This window comes from Myotis brandtii, unplaced genomic scaffold, assembly GCF_000412655.1.
Source record: "Myotis brandtii unplaced genomic scaffold, ASM41265v1 scaffold508, whole genome shotgun sequence".
Lineage (NCBI taxonomy): Eukaryota > Metazoa > Chordata > Mammalia > Chiroptera > Vespertilionidae > Myotis > Myotis brandtii.
The window spans coordinates 1,536,096-1,543,654 of NW_005369365.1; the positions used below are offsets into that span (position 1 = coordinate 1,536,096).

The following is a 7,559-nucleotide window of genomic DNA, read 5'->3' on the forward strand; positions in this document are numbered from 1 at the left end:
TTTCTAGAATTTCTATTTTTTAATATATTTTATTGATTTTTTACAGAGAGGAAGGGAGAGGAACAGAGAGTTAGAAACATCGATGAGAGAGAAACATCAATCAGCTGCCTCCTGCACACCTCCTACTGGAGATGTGCCCGCAACCAAGGTACATGCCCTCGACCAAAATCGAACCCGGGACCCTTGGTCCGCAGGCTGACGCTCTATCCACTGAGCCAAACCAGTCAGGGCTAGAATTTCTTGAATTGTACATTTAAGATTTTTATGATTTTTATCTCAGTGTTAAGTATGTATGAAAATGTCTGAAGACTATCTTAAAAGTAAGGTAGAGAGCATACTCCCTATTTTGTCAACGCTATGCTCTACTTTTGGGATGGTTCTTGTTTTTATTTATCTTTTAACCTATGGAATTATTGGGCTTCCTCTATGTTTATTAAAGTATAATTTTTCAAATGTTTCTATAATAAAGCCTCTACTTCAGATTCCAAGTAAAATATACCTTCACAAAGTTCAAGATTCTCATCATTTCTCTGCTCTAGGTGGCAGTTGGCTAACCAATCCTGCTTATGAATAGTTTATCTCAGATCATACTGTTTTACAAAGAATTTGCAAAGACAGACCATGATGGTGACATTTTATGAAGAATTAAGGATACATCTGAATTCACTTTTGAATTCACCAACATGTGTTGCTCATTCAGGATACACTTTGCACTTACTATGGTGTCTTGGGTGCTCAAGTTCTTGCCAATATGCTCTGAGCAAGACAAAGAGCCTGAGGTAGTGACAATGGAAATGGTTTTAAGAGGTCACTAGGTCCATTTTATTTGAGTAGAAATATATATGCCAAAGTAGATTATTTTAATACAAAGTGGATGTTGGTAGCATATCTTAAAACACATGAACACAGGATATTTTATAACTGTTCACCAACTTCATCCAAACTTTGATTTTAGACTACCTCGTGGAAGAGCCAAAGGCACCCCATTTGGTGTCTTAGACCTTTGAATTCATGCAAGAAATAGTAATAGCAGCAAATTTAGTTTCTTAAAATAGCAGCATTCAGTCAGAGTGCTTTAAGATGTTGATTCCAAGAACCTATTTTAAAAGAATTCAGAGAGTTAAATTATGTTTAAATTGAATGAGTGTTATTTTCTCTGGCCTTGCTTTACCCTTTTAGCCCTGGTTAAACTGAATACTATAACCTGTGGGATCTCTGGTCATGGGTTGAATGTCACGCTAATGATCTTGGGTCAGAACTTTTATTTTCTACTTGGATATACTTAAGCCTCTGGTATTTCCAGGCTTCAAAAGCTCTTAGCACAACAGGAGTTCTTGACCTTACATGATGTATGTTTTATTTTTAATCCTGTCTCTCCTTGTTTGACAGGGAAAGGTCCCGTGCCTGGGTCATTTTCTGTGACTTTCTTGTTCTTATTTCCTAAATGCCCAGCGATTGGCAGGTAACATTTACCAGGTCACTCTGACCTGCTCGATGAACTAGTTTTTCTCCAGTGTAGGCAGAGGGATGGAGCCAAGGATGCTTGCTAAATATTTTCCATGTTTTAAACCACATAGGTAGGGAAAATGTTTTAAAGATACACTGAGGTTCAACTTCCAACTCCATGGAATAGATGAATCCAGATTTCTCATATTCTCTTGTTATAATATACTATGCCCCAGAGATTTTTAAAAATAGTATTTTGAAGTATTCTTCTATATTTTGTGTTAAAATAAATTTCCATAATGCCTTTCTTTGGCACCAACCATTAAAAATAATGGGAAGAATAATAGCAATGGCTGGGTAGAAGACTGATTGTCAAGGCAAGTATAATTAGTACTGTGTGGGAAAATGCCAGCATGGACCAGTAGCAGCTCTACAGTAAAGAGCTGTATTTCATACTCTATGCATTTCCTCATCCAGTAACATTTTTTAAACAATATATTCATATTAAGGGGTAATTTAATCTGTTATTTAAATTGCTTTCTATTAACTTCTGAAGAAATTACTTATGATGAGGTCAGAGTTTTGCCAAGAAAGAGATTTTTTGGCTCACCCCAAAGAGGCCCCTGAGAATATGAATTTATCTGGATCTAGGATCTGGCCTTCAGTACTTCAGGATCAGAATTCTGATGTTGACAGCCGACAGAAAGGAGATCCATGTCATAGAACTGGCTCATATTAGCCAGAATCACTGTATTAGTGAATAATGTTAAGGTGATGTTTCAAAAGTTTATATTAGAAAATAGGAACAATGGCACTCTTTTGCAGGACCAGTTACTACCTTGCTATACACAGACATACATGGGAAGATAAAAAAACAAAAGCATAAGGTTGATTGAAAATGAACCAGAACAATGAGCTACTTACATCACTTAAAAATATTAAGGTTCCCACCTGGATGTCATGAATAGATATAATATGCAAAGTATAACACTTGAAGTTTATGGGTTGTCTCCCTGTCTGTTGTGTAGTTTTTAAGTACATATTAGGCTATAACACTGTCCTGCACTAGAGATTGGGAGGTATAGAGGATCTACCTGATACATAGTCACCAACCCAAACAGACAGCCAAAATGAGGATATAAAGAAACAACCCCAAAATACTAGAGAATTCTCCAGGAGAAGAGATAAATGAAGCAGAGATAAGAAATTTATCTGAAACAGAGTTCAGAGTAATGATGGTAAACATGCTCAACAGCATGAAAAAAAGATAAGGTAATTATGAAAAAAGAACAGTCTGAGATAAAGAATGACATAATGCAAATAAAAAACACATTAGAAGGGATACACAGTAGACTAGGCGAAGCTGAGGATCGAATCAGTGAATTAGAAGACAGAATTGAAAATATCACTCAATCAGAGAACCAAGAAGAAAAAACAATTACAAAACAGGAGGACAGCTTAAGGGAGTTGTGGGACAATGTGAAACGTAACAATATTAGAATAGCAGGTGTGCCAGAAGAGGCAGGAAGGGAGAAAGGCATAGAGGTGTTTGAAGAAATAATGGCAGACTACTTCCCTAACCTGGTAAAGGAAAAAGTCACACAAGTTCAGGAGCACAGAGAACCCCAAACAAGAAGAACCCAAACAGACCCATGCCCAGACACATTATTTATTTATTTTTTACAGAATCTAATTTTTATTTAAAGCATGAATTTTATCATTGGTAACACATAATGGTTTTCTTAGAAATGAGGCTCACTTTGTTCATTTAGAGAAAACATCTGCAAATCAACAATAGCTTGTTAATCACTCTTAAAAAAAATTCAGTCCCATTTGTAACTCAATCAATGAATTAATTGCAGGAGTGCTTTTCCTCTTTTTTGTGATTAATCACTATGCTTTAATTATGTTCAATTTGTAACAATGAAATTGGGGGTTACCACAACATCAGGAACTGTATTAAAGGGTCGCAGCATTAGAAAAGTTGAGACCACTGGTCTAAGGTTTATTTCTACCTCAGTTTCTGGCTCCTACCCAGCCTGGCCCTGGTCCGGGCTTGGGCAGAAAGCAACCACTGATGTGTTTCTCTCACATCAGTATTTCTCTTTCCCTCTCTATCCCACTCTTTCTAAACCTCAATGGGAAAATATCCTCGGGTGAGGATTAAAAAAACAAACAAAGGTGGGTAACCTGGTCAGAAGGTCAAATCTGCAAGCTGCTCCTCCCAGGGGGTTCGGAATGAATGTCCTTGAGCATCTCCAGGAAGGCCTGCGGGGATGGTGCCTCCACATTCTGGAAGGTGTTCTGGACTCTGCCGTACAGGATGAAGTATTTCAACTCCAGCCAGATGAACCCGAAGTGGTTCTCATCGAACAGGATGAAGACTCCAGGGAAGCGCTCCCGGTAGGCTGAGCCAGATAAGGTAACAGTGTCCACGCCATAGAAACACATCCTGCAGGTTCGGGGGTAGTTCTGGTCTATTGAGCGCACGCCCACAGGCAGAACAAACGGGACAGGCTGCTCCTCCGAAGCTGCAGCCCGGGACTCCCCCACGCTAGGCTGGGCAGGGCTCTGCCAGCCATGGCCCTCGCTTTCCTCAGTCCCGTCTTCTTGCTGCTGCTGCTGCTGCTCCCGGATCGCCTGCTCGTCAATCTCGTGGACCACGCGGGAGAGCTGCTTGAAGTTGCGGAAGATCTTGCCATCCAGCAGTTGGATGTGGCGCATGAGGTGGATCTCTAACATCCCAATGGAGTCTCCCGTGATCTTCGTGACCCTGGCATACTTCCCATGGAAGCTGAGCATGACAATCTTTAGGCCGAAGGCATCATAGTTGCCTTGGAAGAGGCCTGGCCTGATGAGGTGGTCCGGGTGGCTCGGTGGGAGGTAGAGGCGGCGGTAGGCCAGGCAGTCATACTATATCTGTCCTCCCGCCCCAGCACCAGCGCCCGATCTTCCCTAAGTCTTGCTGTTAAATCCTTTCGGTGGTCTGTCTTGTTGCAATGGATGGTGAGCCTGTCCTTCTGAATCTGCATGTGGCGGTTGTGGGGCCTGCTGAGGCGGCCTTCCATGCACTCCACCGTGGCTGATTTCCTCTCCGTCAGGCGAATTCTGAACGAGGGCTCGAATTGCAGTGGGCCATCCACATGGGTGTCAAGGGAAGGCCCGTACGTCCAACCAGTAATGCATAAGCCGTCCACCACGACATTCAGCAGTGTTCTATAGTCCTCAGTATCTAGCTGCCACAATCCCAAAATGTGTCTGTATGGGAACAGCTTCACATAGACTTCTCGATAAGACATACCGATCTTCTCCAGGTTCTGCAAGGTTTCACGAACGCCAAACTCCTCCAGGCAGCGCCGTCTCCAGATGCGGTCAGTGTGCAGGATGTGGTGGAATTTGGTGCAGGCCTGGGCCAGGCTGGGCAGGGCGTTGCCGGGGAGCGAGGCGAAGATCTCCATCAGCATCTCCACAGGCAGGTCCTGCAGCGAGCAGTGCAGGGGCGGCATGGGGCTCTGGATTCCTCCACTCCCCGCACAGCACCGCGCTGCTGCATTCGCCTGGACGTGCTTTTCTGCCAAGGCCAGGGCCGGGGCCAGCTTGCCTTCGGCCGCTGCAGTCTCAGCTGGACCCTGGCACTGCTGAGGACACCGACATCCCCGCGAAGAGCCCACACCGCAGAGGCAAACGCACTCCTCCACGCCTAGACACGTAACAGCAACCATAGCGTGGGCCGCTGTGCCTCAGCCGGGCTTTAAGCTGGCCCAAGAGTCCAGCCACGCCCCCCAGGGCCTAGCCACGCCCCCTCAGAGAGGAGCCAATTGTAGGACTTTAGCAACACTTCGAAAGAAACCCATACCATTAACAGTCACCTCCCTTTTTCAGTGCCCCCTCCCTGTCCTCCCGCCCTAGCCCCAGGCAGTCACTAATCTGCATTCTTTTTTATTTATTTTTTTTAACATTTTATTTTTTTTATTTTTATTTTTTAAAATTTTGTTTTATTGCTTAAAGTAGTACATGCCTCCAGGGATATGCCTATGGGGGCGGGAGACATTTCACATAAATGCAGTCATAATAACTGGTCTTTTGTGACTGGCTTCTTTCATTTAGCATAACATTTTAAAGTTTTATGTATGCTATATTCTAGTGTATGCGTATACCACATTTTGTTTATCCGTTCATTAGTTGATGAATACTTGGGTTGTTTCCAGTTTGAGACTCTTATGGATAACACTGCTATGAACATTGTGTACAAGTTTTTTGTGTGAACAGTTCTGCAAGGTTTCACGAACGCCAAACTCCTCCAGGCAGCGCCGTCTCCAGATGCGGTCAGTGTGCAGGATGTGGTGGAATTTGGTGCAGGCCTGGGCCAGGCTGGGCAGGGCGTTGCCGGGGAGCGAGGCGAAGATCTCCATCAGCATCTCCACAGGCAGGTCCTGCAGCGAGCAGTGCAGGGGCGGCATGGGGCTCTGGATTCCTCCACTCCCCGCACAGCACCGCGCTGCTGCATTCGCCTGGACGTGCTTTTCTGCCAAGGCCAGGGCCGGGGCCAGCTTGCCTTCGGCCGCTGCAGTCTCAGCTGGACCCTGGCACTGCTGAGGACACCGACATCCCCGCGAAGAGCCCACACCGCAGAGGCAAACGCACTCCTCCACGCCTAGACACGTAACAGCAACCATAGCGTGGGCCGCTGTGCCTCAGCCGGGCTTTAAGCTGGCCCAAGAGTCCAGCCACGCCCCCCAGGGCCTAGCCACGCCCCCTCAGAGAGGAGCCAATTGTAGGACTTTAGCAACACTTCGAAAGAAACCCATACCATTAACAGTCACCTCCCTTTTTCAGTGCCCCCTCCCTGTCCTCCCGCCCTAGCCCCAGGCAGTCACTAATCTGCATTCTTTTTTATTTATTTTTTTTTAACATTTTATTTTTTTTATTTTTATTTTTTAAAATTTTGTTTTATTGCTTAAAGTAGTACATGCCTCCAGGGATATGCCTATGGGGGCGGGAGACATTTCACATAAATGCAGTCATAGTAACTGGTCTTTTGTGACTGGCTTCTTTCATTTAGCATAACATTTTAAAGTTTTATGTATGCTATATTCTAGTGTATGCGTATACCACATTTTGTTTATCCGTTCATTAGTTGATGAATACTTGGGTTGTTTCCAGTTTGAGACTCTTATGGATAACACTGCTATGAACATTGTGTACAAGTTTTTTGTGTGAACATGTTTCCATTTCTTTTGGGTATGTACCTAGAAGTGGAACTTCTGGGTCATCTGGTAACTCTATGCTTAGTATGTTGAGGAACTGCCAAAAACGTTTTCCAACGTGGCCCCACTATTTTACATTTCCACCAATGTACGAGGGGTCCAATTTTTAAACATTCTCATGAATGCTTTTTAAAAAAATATAGCCATCCTAGTGAGTGTTGAGTGGTATTTTATTATAGTTTAGAGGAGAGTTATTGACTGTAGGTTGACTTGACCTTGAACTCCATAAGGGAAATCTCTTCTATGCTCAGCCTTCACCCAGCCTCTGCCAAATCTCTCAGGCTCCTGGTAGGAATGGGCTCCTACATGTGAGCAAGGATGGTCTTGAGTTCTTCACTTTCAGTTGACCTTGAGTTCTTCACTTTCAAGTGACTAACCTTGCTAGTTCCTTGGGTGAATGGATGCCCTCAAAAAAAAAAATTTCACAGGATCTGCCCACTATGAACATAATTTTCCTATGGGCTGAGACTGGCCCTGCCCATTCAGACAGGCTTCCATTCTCATGTTGAGAGCAGCTAGATTCCTTCTTTCCACTTTTCTGGATTCCTACCAGAGAAACAGTTCCTTTAGTGCCCTAGGAGGAATTTGATTTGCCTTTTGTCAGGAATAGACATTTAGGGTGGTTTATTTGATAGAGGGGTGTAAATTCCATCTGTCACAGACACTGACTTTGATCATTTAAACACTAAAATATTCTCAATCCCTCCTTTGAAGAATAGCCCTATATTATTATTGGTATGTAACTGGGTAATAGGTGTAAAGACTCTTCTTTTAGGATCCTGTATTGATGGGATTTTGAGGGACGGTCTCCAAGGGTACATGTGTGTCTGGTGGGTCAAGGAGAAC

The 7,559-nt window shown here is 43.8% G+C and overlaps 1 pseudogene; it reads right to left on the minus strand.

Moving 5' to 3' along the window:
• Positions 1 to 3,648: 3,648 nt before the first annotated feature.
• LOC106727962 lies at positions 3,649 to 5,168 on the minus strand (annotated as a pseudogene).
• Positions 5,169 to 7,559: the final 2,391 nt, after the last annotated feature.